General features: G+C 41.6%; 1 pseudogene; it reads right to left on the bottom strand.

Annotated features, from left to right (window-relative positions):
- Positions 6–1,195, bottom strand: Gm8707 (predicted gene 8707; annotated as a pseudogene).

The following is a 22,545-nucleotide window of genomic DNA, read 5'->3' as shown; positions in this document are numbered from 1 at the left end:
TTGCAGGTGCGGTGAACTTTACCAATGGGATTTAAGGGAGTAGGGCTCCCTAAGCTCCTCCCCTTCTTCTGGGGGTCTGTGATGGAAACTGTGAAGGGAGATGTTCAGTGTCAGGGGACTGAGTTTGGATAGGGACTCCTCAGCAGCTTAGAGTCTCTCACTCTTGTTCTTTGCTGGAGTTGGTGGTCCAAAGCTCCTTACTCCTTGGAGGTCATGTAAGCCATGAGGTCTACCACGCCATTGCTATAGCATATTCATTGTCACACCAGAAAATGAGCTTTACAAAGTTGTCATCGAGAGCAATGACAACCCCAGCATCAAAGGTGGGAGAGAGGGCATCACTGTTAAAGTCACAGGAGACAACCTGGTTCTCAGTGTAGCCCAGGCTGCCCATTATGTGGGCCCTTGGATGTCTGCTTCATCACCTTCTTGATGTCATCATACTTGGCAGGATTCTCCAGGCAGCATGTCAGATCCATGATGAATACATTGGGGATAGAACACAGAAAAGCATGCTAGTGAGCTTCCTATTCAGCTCTGGGATGAGCTTGACTACAGCCTTGGCAGCACTAGTGGATGCAGGGATGTTTTAGCAGCCCCACAGCCATCACACTACAGCTTCCCAGAGGGGCTATCTGGGTGTGAGTAATGGCATGAAGTATGGTTATGAGCCCCTCCAGGATGCCAAAGTTGTCAGGCATGACATTGGACAGGGGAGCAAGCAGAAGGTGGTAAGGGAACATTGCTGTGAATATTGAGTTGTCATACTTCTCATAATTCACACCCATCACAAACATGGAGCACCAGCAAAAAGGGCAGAGATGATGTCCCTTTGGCCCCACCCTTCAAGTGGGCACTGGCCTTCTCTGTGGTGGTGATGACAACTGTAGACGCCACAACATAGTTGACACCAGCACCATTCTACTTGATGTTAGTGTGATCTCACTCCTGGAAGATGGTGACAGCCTTCCAGGTGATGACAATTTTTATATTCTCAGTCATGACTGTGCCATGGAACTTGCCATGGGAAAAGTCATGCTGAAACCTGTAGACCATGTAGTTGAGGTCAATATAAAGGGTTATTGATGGCAACAACATCCACTTTGCCAAACATGAAGGAAGTCTTGGTAACCAGGCACCCAATACAGCCAAATCCATTTCTTCCAACCTTCACCATCATGTCTCAGGGACAAGGTTCAGAGAAGATGCAGCTGACTCTGGAATGAGGAGGAGCAAAGAGTCAAAACTTGTATTTATTTCAAGGAATTCAAATCTTTTCATTCACCCCACTTTGTAAGACTTTCTATGCAAATTTTTGCCCTCCTTTGTTTACATCAAGGCCCTGCTGCACTCTTGAAAAGTAACTGACATATGCAGCTAGAGACAAGAGCTCCGGGGTACTGGTTAGTTCATATTGTTGTTCCACCTAAAGGGTTGCAGATCTCTTTAGCTCCTTGGGTACTTTCTCTAGCTCCTCCATTGGGGGCCCTGTGATCCATCCAATAGCTGACTGTGATCATCCACTTCTGTATTTGCTAGGCCCCGGCATAGTCTCACAAGAAACAGCTATATCTGGATCCTTTCAGCAAAATCTTGCTAGTGTATGCAATGCTGTCAGCGTTTGGAAGCTGATTATGGGTTGGATCCCTGCATATGGCAATTACTAGATGGTCCATCCTTTCGTCACAGCTCCAAATTTTGTCTCTGTAACTCCTTCCATGGGTGTTTTGTTCCCATTTCTAAAAAGGGGCAAAGTGTCCACACTTTGGTCTTCGTCCAGGGCCAAAAAGGGGGAGTGGGTGGGTAGGGGATTGGGGGGGGGGTAAGGGGGACTTTTGGGATAGCATTGAAAGTGTAAACGAGGAAAATACCTAATAAAAAATAAATTTAAAAAAAAAAGAAAGAAAAGTAACTGACAGAAGTGGCCTAGCCCACTCCTTTCATCCTTCCAGTAACCCTTCAACTCTTTTGTGCCAGTTCTTTTAGAACTAGCCAATCTTGCTGGGCAGTGATGGCGCATGCCTTTAATCCCAGCACTCGGGAGGCAGAGGCAGGCAGATTTCTGAGTTCGAGGCCAGTCTGGTCTACAAAGTGAGTTCCAGGACAGCCAGGACTTTACAGAGAAACCCTGTCTCAAACAAAACAAAACAAAACAAAACAAAACAAACAAAACAACCACAAAAAACCAAACCAAACAAACAAACAAAAAAGCAAAACAACAAAAAAAGAACTAGCCAATCTTGAAAGATTCTGAGGTCAGAAAGACTGTGAGGCCAATGGGGGATAGATACAGCCACCAGCTAGGTCACAATACACCACCCTGTATGTCTGCTCTTCCCAATGCTCCCTCATGTCCAGACAGAAGTTCTGCCTTGCTAATACCTTTTCAGTTGTTTGGGAGCGTTGAGATTATATCTAACACACACAGGCATGAGTGCCAAGTTTGATCCCTAGCATACACACACACACACACACACACACTCACACACACAGAGAGAGAGGGGGGGGGGAGAGAGAGAGAGAGAGAGAGAGAGAGAGAGAGAGAGAGAGAGAGAGAGAGAGAGAGAGAGAGAGAGAGAGAGAGAGAGAGAGAGAGAGCAAAAGTTTGGTGGCACATGCAGGTAGAAACAAGAGGATCCTTGGTAATCACTGAGTCCATGTCCCAATAAAAATTCTGTCTCAACAAAATAGGACATTTTGAGGAACAACACTTAAGGTTGACCTCTGGTCTCCACCTCTGGTCTCCACCTCCTTACCCATCCACACATCCATTCCCTGCCACATCCCTAACCCTTCTTTTAATAAACTCCAACTTTGCTTCATACTCATTTGTCTTGAAATTCTTTCCTATGGTGAAGCTAGGAACAGCAGTATTGGACTGGAGTATTGGACTGTATCTCTTGCTCTGCCAGCCCTGATATGCATTCACAGCTGCACTCTAAAGTGAATTGCACTATTGGATCTTTAGAAGACAGCATGATGAATGGATTTCTACGTCAGGCTATCCCAACTGCACATTCTGGAGCTGTCACTCATTGCTAGTGAGATGCCACGACAATGATGCATTTGCCTTGACTCTTTCTTTATATGTCTGGAAAATCGAGAGCCTAGGAGCTACCACCTAATAACTGGGAGGCAGATTTTGGTGGTGGTGGTGGTGGTTGGTTGGTTGGTTTTTGTTTTGTTTTTAAAGCACTTTTGGCCCACATATACGTAAAGAAAGTAGGCAGTAAGCCTTGTCAGTCTTCCTTATTTTGGCTGAAAGCACAGATGTAAGTCATTGTCCTTAACCATTCCTGTTGAGCTACCTTGGATTCCCAGACAGTAGAACTTTGTAGGACAGAACATGCTCCCTACACCGGACAATGGCAGTTATCCACGAGGGCAAGGCAGCCTCTTGGGAGATGTGATCATCTCCTGAGCCTCACACTGTCCCTTTAGGAAATGAGAACTTCTGTGGTCTCCTAGGGGACATGTACCGAGAGAATGATCAACAAAACTTAGACCAGAATCTCATAGTCATACGCACCTCTGTCCCCATCCCAATTTTTCCTCTGTTTAAGGCTAAACCTCATGCCAACACCTTGGAAACAGACTTGTGGTCACTGGACTCCTTCATCTGCTACACTGCTCAATGCAACCACATTTAATAAACGTCTTCCTTTTGTTTGATATATTAGGAACCTGTTGAGGTCACTGCAATTCAGAACCCAGGTATTGTCCTGTAACAACACAGAATGACAGGGGTCAAGTAAACAAGAGCCTCTCTCTTTCACTTGTCCACTTTCTGTTCCATCGACATCCACTGAGCATCTCCCTGGTCCATTGAAGTGCATGCATGCTAAGCAGCAGGTCTACTGAGAGAGCCCTATGGAATCTCTCCTTCCTGTTATCATCATCATCGTCGTCCCTCTCCTCTGCCTTTCGTCATTGTTCCAAGTGTCCAGGTATAGTCCACAGACCAACTTCTCTCTTCCCCTACATTCAAGCGCCTAGTCTTGCTTGAACTTTAATTTTCCCATCCTGGGATGAAACCCATGTCATCTCTGTCTTAGTTATTTTCTTTCTTGTTGCTGTGATAAAATACAAAAGCAAGTTAATTGGGGGAAAGAAGTGGCTCAAAGATGCAATCCGCCTAGCAGGGAAGTTAGACTGGAAGGAGTTTGAAACAGCTTATGATACTGTACCCAAAGTCAAAAGGTAGCAGGCAAGGGATGCCAGTGCCCAGCTCTTTTCTCCTTTTTTATGGATTCCAGGACCCAAGCCCATGGTGTGGTGTCACCTCCTTTGGACTGTCTGTCCACTTCAATTAACTAGATCAAGATAACCCCTTACTGGCATACCTAGAGGCTGAGCTAATCTAAATAATCCCTCATGGTTGTACCTGGAGGCTTGTCTCCTAGGTGATCACAGATTCTGTCAAGATGACAGTCAACAGTAACCACAGCAACCTCAAAGTGGATTCTACTTTCAAGCCATTCCTCGGGTTTTGATTAATCAGAAATGAGCATCCTGGAAGGTTTGTGGGCAGAGAAGGAGGAGATCAAAGCAGCGCTTCCAGGAATTTAATATGCATTCTCGGGAGTCCAGTCGCAGTGGGAAGTGGCCCCAGGCAAGGAACAAGTGAAGAATTTTTAAAAGTTTAAATATAAATTGATAAAGACTTAAAGTGAGGTGATGGCATTAGTCATAAAAAGAAGAAAAAGAGGCTGTGAGAAGCATTTTGAAGGAGGTTGTGTAGGTGTGAAGTAGGCTTGGGATTTGAGGATAGCTCCAGGATTCATCATCCCTGTAACCCAGAGACAAGGGATAATACCATTTTATGGCTGAGCTGTTCAGATGAATCTTTCTAAAAATGATTATTATTGCAAATACATACCTGACACCAGATGAATCCAGTTGCTTTTATGTATATATATTTTAGAACTAACCACTTGGTATTGGATAGCCATTTAGGGGCATATCCTGGGGAAGATTGATTCTTTCTCTTTAAGCAGTCATTAATTGCCTATAATTCTTCATCTACATGTAGGGCCCCATGAAACTTTCTCCATCTATGCGGGCATGTCATAAGGTGCTGTCATTATTTGGGTGATGTCTAAGCGATCATCCTGTTGAGAGTTCATGGGTAAGATATCTCTGACCATTACAGAAAACTATACTGAACAAAATACATAGAGCCAATGAGCAAAGGGTATCCATCCCCGATTTATACACTTACCACACAACCCCTATATCTAAGATCCAGGGAACATCTCAGAAGAGAGGATGCAAAACATGTAAGAGACAGAGGGCTACACATTTCAAAATTTGCTTCCATGGAAAGTGAAAAAAAATGTTCACTGGCCTGTGCTGTGTTGTAATAGGTCCATTCTTGCTATGAGTATATAGATGTTTCTTCAGAAGGTGGAAAGCTCTTTATCTTTGCTGTCTTCCCACACTAATGCCTGTTTACTACAGATGGAACCAGATGGGAAGATGCTTAGAACAGCAGAGAGGATCTGCCATGAGATTCAGTGGTAATATTATACTTGGGCTTGTGGTAATTGTTGAGACAGCTAAGTGGAATGGTAGAGCCATATAGGGAAGAGCTATAGGACTTACATCTTTAGATGTTTTCAAATAGGGTGAAAATACTACCAATGATTAGATGCTTAATTGAATTAATTAGGAGGGCAGCATTTTGTTGATATAAATTGAAGTTGAAAAGCAAGGTTGTTCTAAGAGTGCAAAGAAGATAATTGGAATACTATAGACTCTTAATTAGAAAACAAACAGGTAGTATATGGAAAAGGGGTCGTTTGTTGCTTCATTTCCCACAAGGCAAGGTCAGTTTGATATTGCATTTAGGTTGTGTAGTTGGGCCAGGGAAATGTTTTTCTATAATTTCTTGAAGCACAGCTTTATGCATTGTGGCTCAGGTGTGAAGTCCCTGGAGACAGCAGCAGCAGGTACAGCAAACTGGCCTGTCGCAGGAAGATGCAGGGAGAGGATTTCTGAGCAACAGATGGTGAGTCTAAGCTAATCCTTGTTGCCATTTCTGAAATCTGAATACAATTCTTCACAACTTTAAAGCCGATCGATCATGCCTGGGAGCAGCATCTCAGAATGGGCTCTACCTTTTCTTGTTCATGTAGGAAACAAAACACACAAAATCCCAGGGTGCTAGGCAGGGCCGAGAAGGCCAAGACTAAGCCATTGGAATGACACTGACTAGAGGTTGTAAAGATCAAAAAGGGGGGAAAAAGACAGAATAGACAGGATTTTAAGAAAATGGAGGGCTGGTGAGATGGCTCAGTGGGTAAGAGCACCCGACTGCTCTTCTGAAGGTCAGTTCAAATCCCAGCAACCACATGGTGGCTCACAACCATCCGTAACAAGGTCTGACTCCCTCTTTTGGAGTGTCTGAGGACAGCTACAGTGTACTTACATATAATGAATAAATAAATCTTTAAAAAAAAAAAAAAGAAAAGAAAATGGAAACTGCCCATCGAGCTAGGAACCAGGACTACATCCAAGACAAGGATTGTACAAACTCATGGAGCAGACGATCAAGTGGAAGAGAAATTTATTTCATGCTTGGTAGCTTGTCAAGGCATCAGTCCTAGACTGACAACTTCAGTATCTGGAAAGGCCTGAGTTTCCAGAAGGGAAGCAGATAGGTTTTTGTTAAGTTCTGAACCCTGTGCGTGACCTCAGAATGTCACTTCACCTACAGGGTCTAGGACTCCTTATCTATTTTTGAAATGGTAGAAGAATGTATTCTTCTAGAGTAGTCATAAGAACGAAATGAGATAATGGGTGCCCAGCACAGCTTTGCAGAAAAAGGACATGCCAATGAACGTGTGCTGTTTCTCCTTTTCCTTTATATACTTTCCTCAGGTAGGGTCTGCCCAGTCCAGACAGGCCAAATTGTTTCTCAAGATTCATTTAGTCCAAGAGGTCAGAGCTTTGCCAAAAACTGTTAGAAACTCGAAACTAGTAATATAACCTCACAGTTTCACAGATGCTGACAGACCCAAGACTCCTGGGTCTGAGATGATGGCTGAATTACTCAGCACAGCAAGCACGATGAACATCAATAGTTTTACTATTTCTCTGCACCAGTTCATGCAGGACAAAGAGAATCAGGGATGCCTGCATGCACTGTGTGGGGTGTAACTAGAGAGAGGCCCTGGGTTTAGCAAATATGAGGTTTGTATGAAAAACAGAAAGCATACCTGGCCCACACTTTGGACGAGCCTATTTTCCCAAGTTTATTCATTAGGGAACATCCTTGAAATGGAAGCCTAGGATGAAAGCATGCAGTTCCTCTGATTGCCAGACATACAAATGTGAACCACATGGCAAGTAGGTTTCCAAAGGACAGAGCAGAAACACCCCACTTCTTTCTATCATCTTCCCATGCTCAGCACTACAGAGGGTTTGCTGCATGTGCCTCTATCCCATAAAGATGGTGCTTCACACATCCCCCATCCCTGTATCTGCCTTCTTTTCATCTTTTTCCATGGTGTTGGTGCTCCAGCCTGTCATCAGAAACTTGCTATCCTCCCTTTTATCATAGCCCCCAGCTGTAGAGGCTACTGTCCTGACTGTGGAACAGGGCTCATCTATGGGGAATCGCATGTAAGCTAAACCTCCATGAAAACTGTTAGACAGTATGATGTGAAGAGAAGGCTATAGCATCTTTATTTGTTTTCTCCACAGCTGGAAAAAATTTGGTCCCAGCTTGGAAACTTGAGGCAAACTGATGTCACTAAAATGGATTGCAAAATATAGTGTTTCAGATGTGAATCTTCAGGTGTGTGGGCCCAGGACCAGCTGGATGTCTAGAGTTAACAATAGGTCACCTACATAGAACTACTTCATGCACATCAAATCATCTTCATATTCCTGACATTTCCACTATCATCTCTCCTCTAGTAAAGTCACGGAGGTGGCACATGCTGTTAATCTCATTACTTGAGAGGCAGAAGAAGCTGGACCTCTGTGAGTTCAAGGCCAGCCTATGTACAAAGAAGTACCAAGACAGCCATGGCCAAATAAACTATGGCTCAAAAAAACAAAACAAAACAACAACAAAAAAAAAACAGAAAGAAAGGAAGGAAGGAAGGAAGGAAGGAAGGAAGAAAGAAAGAAAGAAAGAAAGAAAGAAAGAAAGAAAGAAAGAAAGAAAGAAAGAAAGAAAGAAAGAAAGAAAGAAAGGAAGAAAGAACACAGGGGGAGGAAGGGAGGGAGGGAAAGAGAGAGAGAGAGAGAGAGAGAGAGAGAGAGAGAGGAGGAGGAGGAGGAGGAGGAGGAGGAGGAGAAGGAAGGAAGGAAGGAAGGAAGGAAGGAAGGAAGGAAGAAAGAGAAAGAAAGAAAAGAAAAGAAAGAGAAAGGAAGGAAGAAAGGAAGGAGGGAAGAAAGGAGGGAAGAAGAAGAAAAATCAAAGGAAAAAGACAAAAACAAAAAGAAAAAACAAAAAGACATGCTCTTAAAAGAATGTTCTTCCAGTATAAATGTGACACATTGGAAAACCTACTGCTACCATTTACAGGTGCTTCCAGAGGTGGCCTGTTCACTCAGTATCATTCAGTTCTAGACAGGGCATTCACCACTGGGATTCATAGGTAATTATCTGTAGTCTTGTCCATCCAGGGTAATTTACTAGGATTCAGAAAGTAAGTTAGAAATGAAGATGTAAAGTTAAAGCTTTATAAGGGAGTGAGAAACTGATACAGCATGGGGGATAAGAGGGACAGTTAATCCTATTGTGAAAGATTGAGACGTTTATTGGTTTTCTCATAGAAATTAAATTTAATCTGAAACTCTGTGAAATAATCATTTTTAAATCTGTATTTTAGAGGTGAAAGAATTAAGATTTAAAGAGACTAAATGTCTAACCTGATATCAGATGGTCTGTAAATGATAAAATCAAGACTCAAATATACTTTATGTTTAAATTTCCTCATGGATGCATTTATTGTGTTGTCTCTAAGCATACAGGGTTTTTGAAAAAACCATCTCTATGAAATAATCTTCGAGTGTGGGAGTAAGGTGATGGTTTAGCATGAACATAGTTGCATGGACTTGAAGCAGAGGTAGAAATACAAAGCATACAACTGCTTTAAAAAAAGCAAGAGGTATAAGGCTGGGAGAGAAGGAGAATTTGGAGAAATGTTAAATGAGATTTGAAAACAGAGCAAAAAGTGGCATAAATTCTTAAGAGAAATAGCTGACAATGAGAAGTGACTTCCCCTCTCTACTTTGACCATACAGGACTCTGGAGTTTCCTTCAACTGACTTTGCCATTGAAACAAGTATAGTGTGCTAGAGTCAGAGGCAAAGCTGTAATAATCACTGACAAAAGTAGGAACTGTTTTGAATTGAGCCAGGATTTGTATCCTATGCTGTGGTTCGAAACTTCCCTCCTACCCCTAAAGCAAAGCCAAAGTTCTTTGAGTTTCAAATATCACCATTTAGCTGTTGGTTATTCTGGACTCTCTTCTTCTCACTGAACTCTCAGCCAACCTAGGCAACATTTGGGGTCCAATTTTATGGAAAAATTGGGTGAACTCTTTGCCAAATTCCTATGAATCTGTGTCAACTTGGGGGTTTAGGCTAAGATTTGGGGTATGACCAAGTCTCCAGAGGAATTCTGTGGTTGCATAGTCCACAAAATGGCTGAGCTACCTCCAAGGAAGTAGTTTAATCTATGGCATTCTAGATTGAGAGCTTTGAACCACAGAATTTGTGTTCTCATAGAGTTCTGTGGTCATTTAGGGGAGCTCGACTTCTGCTCGTTTTTCTTTCCCATCATTCATCCTATCAGATACCTCATTATCCATGTAAACACAAGCATAGAAGTGCAGAGGAAAGATAAACCAGTCACCCAAGGTCAAGAAGTAAGACAGTTGCTAAACTTGGCCGTCAGCTTAAGTTAATGCCTTCTTCTGGGTAGAGTGTTCCAGAATCTGGACCTTGGATGCCTTCAAATTCTCATTTTTTTTTATTTTGTGATAAGCTAGTCTTTTCCGTCAACAATGTAAGAACGTCCAGAGTGTCCAGTAGATCCCTTCCTTCTCTGGGAAGTTTTCTGGGAGATGGCATTTAAATGTAAGAGGTTAATTTAAAATGTTCTTAGGGAACATGGGGGACAATAAGGGAAACAGGCCAAGGCCTAAGGAGAATTCATAAGAGAGAGATAAAATGATCCTCTGATCAGCTTTGGCAATGTGGGTATTGGTTTGTACAGCCTTTTGTGGGAACTGTATCTTGGAGATAGAAATGCCCACAGGAAAGAATGTTTCTTTTATTAGAGAGAGATGTCCAGGGAAGGTCTTTAGAGAGCTTGGAAACTGATATCCCTGGAAACTAGAGAACCTTGGTCTAGAATGAGGCAATGTACCACAGATCTGCATCAGGAAGAAGAGTATGAGTCTATGCTGAGAATTCACAGTTCTGCTGCCAGGTTCAAAGGTGACTACAATGATATGATGCTGCTCATAGGACCAGAGTATAACCCAGGGATACTAAGGCTTAAGCACTAAAAACAGACCAGAAAGGTGAATAACTGCAATATATATATTGCAATATATATCTCTGGGAAAAATTGGGTTTAAGATGGTCATAGATGGTCATGGATTAGGAGGAGGAGGAGGAGTTGAAGGAAAACAAACGTGGTGTGCACGTGGAAAGGAATACAGTATAGCTCAGATGGCTGTGGAATTTCCAGAACTAATTGAAGTCTATAAGCTTTGAGCTGTGTCTAGTATCTAGCACAAGCATTCTACTATCTTTAGTTTCTTTCTGAATACTAATATGAATCTTTCTCAAATCTAGGCTTTGGTGATAATATGTCCCAGAGCCAGGCTGACTGGCTGCTGGTCACCAAATCAGCAAACATGAATTGTAGGACTCGTTTACAATGTGCTGACTTGGATCTATTTGTTTCTATGTCTCTATTGTTCTCATTCGCTCTCAGTATTCAAGTCATTCATTGTCCTGACATACATGGTGATGTGGCCACTTCTACTTCCTAAACTGTGTAATAACTTCGAGTTCTTCTCTTCCCCTACTTCAGCAATGGTCAGGAAACCGAAGAGCTTGCACATGCTGGACCAGTGCTCTATCACTGAGCTAAAGGCACAGGTACATTTTTAATGACTTTCCCTTCTCCTTCCTTTGTGTCTTAGTCAGAGTCTCTATTCCTGCACAAAACATCATGACTAAGAAGCAAATTGGGAAGGAAAAGGTTTATTCAGCGGGCACTTCCACATTACTGTTCATCACCAAAGGAAGTCAGGACAGGAACTCACACAGGGTAGGGATTTGGAGGCAGGAGTGGATGCAGAAGCCATGGAGTAATGGTGCTTACTGGCTTGCTTCCCCTGGCTTACTCAACTTGCTTTCTTATAGAACCCAGGACTACCAGCCCAGAGATAGCACCACCCACAATGAGTTAGGCCCTCCACCCTTGATCACTAATTGAGAAAATGCCTTACAGCTGGATCTCATGGAGGCACTTCCTCAAGGGAGGCTCCTTTCTCTGTGATAACTCCAGCTTGTGTCAAGCTGACACACAAAACCAGCCAGTACACTTCTCATTATATTTTCCCATAACATGCCATCTATTATGTCAAAAAATAGGCCACTTAGGCACTTTTGCTGCTGTAATTATTTTAATTATTACTTGTATTTATTCTTCTTGAACAAGTTTATCTTAAGGCCATTTCTTGGTTCTCTGACCACATCTAAAGTTCTCTTCCCTGTACCTGCTATGGTCTTCCCACCATCTGGAGCCTTGTTTGTGGGAGTTTCATTCTAATTGTTAACTTGATGCAATCTAGAACTACCTAAGAAGGGAATTATGTCAATGTGGCTTTTCTGGATAGAGTTAGCCTGTGGGAGTGTCTGTGAAGAGGTGTCTTAGTTATAGTAGTTGGTGGGGAACGGAAGGACCACTCACTGTAGATGGCACTATTCCTGAACTGTGCAAAATGGAGACCGAAAGCTGAGCACTAAGGCGTATGCATTAATTCATTGTTTTCTGTTCTTGATTATACTTGTCATATGATTAGTTGGGACAGGCTATAACCTGGAATTATGAGCCAGATAAACCCTTTCTCCCCTAAATTACCTTTGTCCAGATATTTGTTCTCAAGTGGTTTAGATTTTTTAAATTAAATCTGCTCTTGGACATCTTTATGCATGTGCACAATGCCTTCTGCTTCCTGTTGCTATCAACCCCATCTCTGTTGTCCAAATCCCTTTTCCTTATTCATTTTCCTGTGTTGTAATTTTTATGTTTTCTGTATGAAAACATGTTTGGAACTCACCATTAGAGCCTGGTGGGTTTGTCAGTGGTTACTCAACTGATAGCAGTGATCCCTCAATTCTTAGAATCTACTATTGGCCACTAGTTTGGGTAAGACATATGGAGTATACCCTCTCCTAACCCCAGATAGCTGTTAACAGGCTCATTCTTTTGTAGGCTCCGTGTCATCAAGCATAGTTGCATTGAGTTTATGATTGGGATGGCTAAAACCTAGCCAGAAGATGCCATTTCTAATAGTCATGTTTTCTACCTGGTTCTTGTGGTCTTTTCATAGAGTTTCCCACAATTTCCTATCACTGCATTTCATCACAGCAACTGAAAAATAAGATATCATCCCATTCCACACATATGAGAGGCTTTGATAAGATGATCTCCAATTGTTATGGCTTACTATGGCCTATCTCAACAGCATTGTGTGCTTGGTAACTGTAGGAACATTCAATATACAACATTCTAACTGCCCACTGACCTGCAGCCACTCACTGATTCATCCTCTTTGAAGTCTTTTTCTGTTTTTTTGTCCCATTTTGATTAGACTTGACTCTTCCTGCCCTTTTTGGTATCTACCTTCTCTTCTCCTCTCCTGTCCATTCTTTTCCCCCTTCTCTCTTCTTATCTGCTTTCCACTTCTGTTCTTGTCCTCTGTCTTCCTCTTACTTCTCTGCCCTTTGTCAACCTATCCTGTCTTATTCCATCCTATCACTTCCTATTCCATCCCACTCCACCCCACCCCATCCCATCTTACCCCATCTCACCCCACCCAATCCCATCCCATCCCATCCCATCCCACCCCATCCCATCCCATCCCATCCCATCCCATCCCATCCTATCCCATCCATCTTCAACTGAGATCTCCCAGATGAAACAGATTATATGTAAGCATTATTAAGTTTTGGGTTGTAATACAATATCGATAATATCCATCATCTAGTTTGCTAGATAATCAACCTATTTATCTGAGCAGCATTTTTAGAAATAACAAAATTGTTTCATTTATTTAACTTCCTAAAACCATTGAGAGAACCAGATAAACATTAGAATGACAATTAAAATTCTAATAAAGGTTTTATTCTAACCAAAACAGTGGAGCTTCTTAACTTTTGACTCATAATTTAGTTACCTGAACAAGATAAGTAGTTCTAACTTCAAAGTTAACTTCTCTGGTGACTAGTATTGTGAACTTCAGTTAGTTTTCTCATGCATAAAATAGGAATGACTATCAACAGATAGGAAAGTGGTACATGCTGGTTGGTGATAAAGCCACACACTTCCCAATGCAGAAGGCTGCAGGATCGAACAGTACGACTATGTCTTGACTCCACCACAGAGAACCAGCATCAGTGGAGTGTGAGAAGTCAAGAAGTTGGAGATCATTTTTTTTTCAATCAGTTAACTAGTTCTAAAGAAGATAACCCAATGTTTTAAGTAACATGGGCTAGAAAAATACCTCTCGCTAATTTACAAGGCTGGTTTACATTCCAGTTGCCATCTAGTTATTCATATCTGCATTTTCCACATCTCCAGTCTCAATGGAATGCTGTCCCTCAGGTTGCAGGCTGTTGTCTCCCTGCCACCCAGCATGTGGATGCCCCAATCCCCTCTCAGCTATTTGCTGCGGGCTTAGGGAATGCAAATTCATTTTGACATTTTCCTGAGCACAACATGGTCTGAACCCCCAAAAGCTATACAAAGCATTCCAGAGTAAATATAAGAAACATTTGGACAATTCTTCTGTTTTGCATTATCTGCACCACTACTCACTTCCTCTTTAGCAGATAATCAAGAACTCGCTGTATTGTGCTTAACAAGACTTTGAAATCGCAGACAACTCTGCAGGACATTGAAACATCTTAGGGGTAAAACACTCATAACCCCTATGTTTGTACCTGATAACAGACTGCCATGGGGAAGCGTTGTAGACTAGGTGGGGGCACCCTAACAGCTCCAGTTTAGGACAGGGGTTTTTAAAAGGGAACATTAGTGTCAGCTGTTTTGAATCAAAATCAGATAGAACCTCCAAGACCAGAGGGAACAGAAAGTATGTCTTGCATTGCAAAGATGTTGATTGTTTTAGATCAACTTATACAAACTTTAAAGGAAGAGAGAGAAGACAGGGAAGAGAGATATTTTCCTTTTCAGCTAAGAAATTCCTTAACTGTATTTAGTCAGATGTAGCTCTCCTGCTCTTTGTTCCTTAAAACTCCAGCCACCTCAATGTCCCAATTAAGCATACAGTAGAATTGAACTAAATGGAATAGTCTTGTTGCCCAATGATCTTCTAAAAGACTCCGAAGACGTAAGAAAGTTGCATAATTTTTATTTCAATTATTTTTAATTGAAATGAACATACCCCCCAAAGAACTGTAAGCATGCCATAAATGCTTACATAAGATATGTTTATTGTTTGTCAGATTCCTCTTCCATCTACTCATGTGAGCATCAGATAGCTTACTCTTCCATATCCAATTTCTGAGAAATCAACTCTTTTTTATTTTAATGTATTTATTTTCATGTGTATGAATGTCTTGCCTGCATGCACATGTGTGCTTGGTGCCTGTAGAGGCAAGAAAGGGGCATTGGATCCCTGAAACTAGATTTAGTGAAGGTTGTCCACCATATGGATACTGGGAACTGACCCTGTGTCCACTGCAAAAGCAGCCAATGGTTTTTACCTGCTGAGCCATCTCTCCAGCCCCTAGATCAACTTTCTTAGAGTCCACATATGAATATGATTGTGTGAAACTTTTCTTTCTTTGCCTGGCTTATTTCACTTAACATAATGTATGCTGTCTCTGGTGAGAGGACTTCATTCTTCTGGATGAAACTGTGCCGTTTGCACCATATTTTATCCATTGTTTAGTTAGTAGTTACCTAAGTTGCTCCACTTTGCAGCTGGTGTGAATAGTGCTACACCAAGCATGGGGCACAGTTATTTCTTCAACAGAAGGACTTCGCTGACTTTTTACCCAGTGCTCGGAGTTTGTTCTATTTGTAATTTGCATTAATGCGTCAATTTGCAAGCCTTCCCTAGTCTCCCATTCTCTGCTGGAGCCTTCCTCTCTGTGTTGACACTCCCTCTTCCTGGAAGAGGAAGAGTGCATCTCACTGTGGTTTTGAGATGCACTTCCTGGTGATTAGTGACATTAAAGCAAGGTTTTATAGACCATTTTGCCTGGTTTCTTTTGAGCATTGTTTTCTTAGTCTTATTGCCCATCTAAAAACTCAGGTTATTTGACGTGTTTTGCTCTTGAGTTTTTAGAGTGTCTTGTATAGTCTAGTCATTGATCTCTTGTCAGATAAATAGCTGGTAGGCATTCTTTCCCCACTTCAGGCTGTCTCATCACCGTGGTAACTGTTCTGTTTGCGGTATAGGAGCTCTTTGACTTTCGGGAATCCTGTGGGTCACTTTGCTCATTTCTTGTGCTTTGGAGAGTTAAAAAAAGATTCTTGCCCATTTTAGTGTCCTGTGGTATTCTTTTTTTTTCCTTCTATGACTTTAATAGCTTCATCTCTAATACATACATTTTAATCCAATTTGAGTTGCTTTCTGTACTGGTTAGAGGTAGAGGTCTGCTTTCATTCTTTTGCACGTGGATACCCAATTTTTCCTGGACCACTTCTCTTCACTCAGCAACTCATGTTGCTAGACATTCTTCAAAATTAGCTGTCTGTATGTTCACAGCTCTCCATCTAAGATTACTTCTGCTTCATTTATCTTTTTGCCTGTTTTGAATACCACTTGACAGGCTGTTTTTGTGATTATAGCTCAACAGCATGTTTCAATGGCAGGTAGTCTACTGCCTCTTGTCGTATTCAGTTTCCTAAAATGGTTTTTGACTAGCAATAGATTTTGTTGTTGTTCTTCTATATAAATTTAGCATTGTTTTTCTTGTTGTTTCACTGCTATTTTGACAGCTATTACAGTGAATTTAATAAGGTCCTCTGAATATTGCCATGGTCACTTTAGCAATATTAGTTCATTATAATCATGGGGTGTCTCGCCATCTCTGTGTGTCCTTTTCAATTTCTCTTATTCATGTTTTGCACTTTTCATTGTAGAGATTTTTCCACCTGACTGGTTAATCTACTTCTGGGAACGTTGTTTTCCTGTTTGGACGTATCAAACCTAAACAGCAAAAGAGGAAGCCTGCATCTTGGCTTGGTGAGGAGCATGCAATACAGAAGCATGAATGGACAAAAGGGTGACCTTATAACTAGGAGGACTTCGGTAAGGCCTGCTCACTCAGGTTCTTCCTGGACTCTGGTGGTACATTCACATGTTTCAGCACAGAGCAGGGCACCAACCACCTGAGTCCTAAGCCTTTGAAAGGTGTGGCCGCTGCTGTGGCTTCAGTTCTTTCCAGCTTTAAACTGTGTCAAGGTGCCATATTTGGGGGTAGACGTTCCTTAATCTCATCAAAAGACTTCAATAAACAGTGTGAGGGGTGGGTTCCATGAGGCAGGCATGGGATGAGTGGGAGAAGTCCTGAAGAAGGAACATTGAATAGCAAAGATAACAGTGAGGACAAAGAGGGCAAGAAGGGACAAGAGATGTTCATTCTGAACGTTAAGAGAGGAACTTGGTGGCCCAGAAGCTAAGAATGTTTTTGCTCTTCCAGAGGACCCTGTGTTCTCTTCCAGCACCTTCTTCATGACCACCTCTACAAACCACCAGGGAATCTGCTGTGGGTACCTGTATACACACACATATACATACATGCACACATACACATGGCACACACACACACACACACACACACAGAAGGGGTGAGGATTTTTAAAAATTAGGACATGTGGGGAGTAAGGACTATAACTATTTGGGGAAAGCTCTGGTAACTAACCAAGGACTCGCAGCTGTATATGGAATGTCCACCCTTCCTATACCTTTGTCAAATAGCAGTTTGCTGCTTCACATCTGTAGACCCTGGCTTGGATTCGAGCCTGCCATGACTACCCTTCTGCAAGCTTTTCACCCTGAAAATTTACTTGTGCTAAAATATTAGCTAGATAAACGCTAACCTTGGAAACATCTCCTAAAAGCATCCTCTTTGCCATGCATTCCTTTCATCTAGGGGCCTCTCACTTTTATGTTTTACTAGCATATGTTTATAAAAATTGTCCATTGGATCAACTCTATAAAATGTTCTTTGTAAGGAATTCCCAGCTAAGAAGCAGAAGGGTTTAGAAGGCCCATCATAAGAATGAAGAGGAAGATAGCAGTTACTGTAAGCAGGGTGGTAGATGACAGAAATACAAGACGAAACTACCTCTTAGAGTGTAAATTATATATGGCAGAGAGGTGAAGGCTAGGCCTGGGAGTAGGAGATCGCTTTGAATTCTGGGTTGTTCCCAACACAAAACAGGGCTTATACCGGGGATTATAACAAAATTAAGAACTATTCCTATCATATATCCATTATGGATAGACTTATTTAATTTTGCCTTGGAAAAAATCTTAGAAACATTGACAATAGCAGAAAGAGAGAGGGGGGAGAGAGGGAGAGAGAGAGAGAGAGCAAATAGCAAATGGTAGCTGACTTAAGAGAAAATTAAACAACAACAAAACATCCTGTAGAGTTTGTTCAAAAGACTCTTTCCTCCTTTTCTCCAGCCAGCTTGGGAGGCAATAGCTGGTACCCACTCAGAGACATCACTTTAGACAAGGTACAAAACCAGGCTTCTATTATACAATGTGTGTTCTTCCTAACAAAAGTGTTCCAGGCTTGCCCATCCATGGCACATTTTCTCAGAATCAATCAAGTCCTCTCATTCAGCTGAAGTCCAATGGCATTGTCCGTCCCTTCCTCCAGGAGCTGATCTCTGCCAGGTAGAAAATTAAGTTTCCTTCCCTCTTCTCTTTAGACACAATGCTTCCGCATCCCAGAACCCTTGTTCTGTGTGGGAAACCGACTTCCTGTCTCAATAAACAAGCACACCCAGGCTTTTTCTGGACACATAATGGGGCCTTTTTGATTTTATACAAAAATCATTCCACACTTAACACATCAATGAGGCCACTTAAGCTCTACTGCATTTGAATTAAAGAGGAATTGTGTGATCAAAGGGTGTGAAAAGAACCACACAGGGCGTTCTTCAGATCCTCGACTTTTGTTACATTTGATACATAACAAGCCCAATAAATATGCTTATCCCAGGAGCTAGGTTCATTATCTCATACGCTTAAGCCTGGGGAAAAGACTCCCATAGTCTTCTTCATCCGGGTGTCCCTTGGCTTCTTTTGCTGGGTTTTGGTGAGGAAATGAGAAATACTTGCATGATTTAAGGGGCTGTGGGTGAGATTGAGAGATGAAGTCATTTTGTCTTGAATCTTTGTTGCTATATTACAAAATAAAAATGTACATACATATTTATATATGGATGTATATATCTTTACCGAATTGATGATTTAGATATAATTGCAATTAATATACATAGTTTAGGTGCATACATTACTAGAGTTACTATCATATACACATTAAAAAAATGGGGAATTTCCTTTTCTTAGCAAATATGGCATACAAAGCAAAAGACACATGAAAATTCTTGAATTATTAGAACTGGATATATATATTCATATACATACATATATATGTATATATATATATATCCTCATCCAAGAAGTTTAAATTGTAATTAATTAACTTAAATATAATAGAAGACCAATTACAAGCCAATCACTCTCCTCTGTGAAAAGCTCACCTTCTGTTCAGTAGTAGAAGTAAGGTAGAGACAAACAACAACAAAGTAGATGTAGAAAAAAAAAAAACTTAAGTGGTACCTAGAAGGGGAGAGTGGACTCCAGCAACCCATGTAGCACAGAGAGAATTTCCAACATTTATGCTTGAGCATAGTCATAGAAGATGAACGGGAGGATTGGATGTTTGCCAGACACATGAGCAAGGGGCAAACCAAGTCAGTTAAAATGTATATAATCCAAGAGACGTGCTTGACATTACAATAACCTAAGTGGTTCTGAATCCTTGGATCTTGTATGCAATCTCTGATGGGATGTTTCTCTGAGTGAAGGGTAGTCACAGCTGAGAGAAGTGACAAACTGTGCATTTGGAAGCAGTGAAGCCCCAAGTAGAGCCTTGACAGACAAGAGTGACTGTTAAGTTCCCAATTCTTTCACACTCAGTTGTGTGTGTCCTCGCCATCCTCTGAAGGAGCACTCTGACCTGCTGCTTTTTATAGCTCTAAATAACTCAGCCAGTTGCATTTGCTTTCCCAACATTTGATTGTTTGGTATTATGCATGCCAGCCATGTTGATGATGGCCTAAAAGATTTACTTCCATCCAATTATTTTGATTGCTGGTATAGATAATCACAAACATTTAAAGAAAAAAAATTCCATGGGGGTGAAAGGCTCTATGCCATGCATCCTAGAGAAATAGCTGTTGATGGTGACACAAATGATACCCCAGCTCTATTAGACATGGTTATAAGATCAGATGATCCTATGTTTCTGCTACAATTTAGGACATTCCAACCTTTCCCATGGAGCCTATGGACTTTTCTCTGCGGCAAGGATAAATGAAACTCAATGAAGATGCCCCAACACAACAGGCAATGCAGTTGTCCATTTCTGCTAGCTTAATTCTGTACCTATATAAATGCAAGATTCAGGCAAGCCCTATTTCTACCCATTAGCCTTTGTGGAAACAGTAAGTTGATTAGGCCTCTTTCCCATTGCATAGATCCTGCCCCGACCTTCCTGTCCAATCCCACTCAAACTTGCAGACCACAGGGATACTCCCTTACACGTTGGGATGAAGGAAAGAGCTCCTGCTTTCTTATTTTCGTTTGGGGATTTGTTTGTGCTTGAACTGTATGGTGGCCTGTGCTAGAAATTCTTATTTAAGTGAGGTCTGATATGAGCACTTTTACTTAGTAGTGCACAAAACTTGACAACACACAGAAGGGAATGTTTGTGTTAAGAAATGCTTATGAGCATCAATTTTGATATGATAAGCATGATAAAATAGGAAGGAAGGAAGGGGGAAGAGTGAAAGGATGGAAGGACTCATATATTGAATGCCGAGAAAAGAACTTGGGAAATATGAGAAAACCTGTTCACTGTTCACTTAGAAAAAAAAAGATGACCCTATCCTACCCCTTATTTCTCAAGTTCTGAGCATGAGAAGGTCTACATACTCATTCTAATGAATGTATTTAAAGAACAGAAAGACAAAAGGAAGCATTTCCAGAGGATCAAGTATGGAAGCAAAGATATTGGATGTTACACCATGTGAAAAAAAAACATAAGTCTTCATACAAGTTTTCAACTGGAGGAAAGAGTGATGAATTCTTAACAGCTGTGTGCTAGGTGGCAGAAAAGCACACAGTCGTGAGGACTTTCACTAATCCAGATGCTAACTGTGCTCAAATTCAGCTGCTACAATCCTAACAGAAGTCAAAGTGGTTAAGGCCAGTGTCTATCCTCTGCTTCTTAACTTGGCACGCATGACCCTTTGTGACCCAGTCCCACCCAACTTTGCCAGCATTAGCTGACCCGCTAACTCTCTAATGAAAACTGAAACCTTAGGTACCATTCTTACTAAACTCTCTCCAACCAGGTATCTCTACCATTGACTCCAATATTCTTCTTTTCCTGCCCTATTTCTTCATTCTTTGTTCCAAGCATCCAATCATTCAGCAATACTTTTCATCCTTCCTTCATCCCTCCTTGGGTACCCCAAATATGAAATGGCTATTGTAGTCATAGCATCTATAATAGTCAGTTCCCATCGGTGGCTTTACACAGTCTAGAATCATCTGAAATGGGAATCTTGGTTAGAGATTGTTAGATCAGGTTGGCCTGTGAGCATGTCTAAGGGGGAAATTGTCTTCCATTAATTGAGATGTGAAGACTCATCCACTGTGGGCAGCACCATTCCTTTGGTTTGGGTCTTGGGCTATATAAAAGTGTAGCTGAGCACTACTAGCATATATATATATATATGTTCATTGCTCTTGCTATGGACTGTGGATGTAAAGTGACTAGCTGCTTCAAGTTCCTGCGCCTTGACTTCCCTGAAATGATTGACTGTGATCTGGAATTGTGACACAAATAAGCCTTTCTCCCTTAAGTTGCCTTTGCTAGAGTATTACCATAGCATCAGAAAAGAAGCTAGGATAGCACCTCACATCACATGCTGCTCCCATGTTGACCTTCCTCACTAGACCCTCAGCTCCTTTGAAGGACTGGAGCTTGAATGCATGTCACTAGACAGTTTTAGAGAAATGCTGGCTGGGTAAAGGAGTTGCATTATTTTCTATGTGAAATTCCTATGCCTAACTTTTGTGTCTTCCCCCCTCCTTTTTTTCCCAAGTAAAACAAAATGCCAGGGCTGGAGAGATGACTCAGAGGTTAAGATCCCTGGCTGATTTTACAGAGGACCAGAGTTTTGGTTCTCAGCACCCCCATGGTGCCTTAAAACCACCCCCAAACTTCAATTCTAGGTGGTCAGCATTTTCTTCTGGTCTCTTTGAGTTCTTGAGTGTTTACAGTGCACATAAGTTCCTATAGGCACACATACACATGAAATTGCACATACAAAATGTAGCACCTTCCCCACTTTAAAATGTACAGGTCAATGATATTAAACACTTTCAAAATGTGGAATTGTCACCAGCATTTGGGAATCTGCACAATTTTTTTTTCTAAGAATGTTAGTGTCCTACAATGACCTTTCAACAGGGAGAGGCTGGAAACTTTCATTTTCTCTTTGTCTGATACAGTTCAAGGCGAAGAATGAAGAAACTGGTATCTAATTCCTAGTCTTGACTAGAAAACGGAAACAAACACAAGAGCAACCAAATACAAGACTCCAGAATAGGGCTAAGAGTTCCCAAGTGAGTGTGACTCTGGAGCAGGATAGGCTGGATTCATTAGTCTTGAGGGGATTCCTTTGGGATGCTAGAATGATACCTGTGAGCCAGAATGAATGCTAAAGCACAAAAATTCCTGTTTCTACTTCTAGGGGCTGAGAAGTCCAAGAGAGTACTTTGTTATCTGGTGAGGGTCTGGCCACGGCTTCTTAGACGGCACTTTGATCACAGTCCAGGAGAGGGAAGAAGTGATAAAGAGGGTCTAGCCAGTTCCCTCCAAACTTCTTATAAGCTCTCAAGCCTCCCTCACGAAGGTAGGTAGAGCTTTTATGACCTACTTACTCCTGACTTATGAGAATTATCATGTTAGAGTTCCAGTGCCAGCCTGCTCATT

This window comes from Mus musculus, chromosome 9 (genome assembly GCF_000001635.26).
Source record: "Mus musculus strain C57BL/6J chromosome 9, GRCm38.p6 C57BL/6J".
Classification (NCBI taxonomy): domain Eukaryota; kingdom Metazoa; phylum Chordata; class Mammalia; order Rodentia; family Muridae; genus Mus; species Mus musculus.
This window is presented reverse-complemented; position numbering and strand designations above follow the sequence as displayed.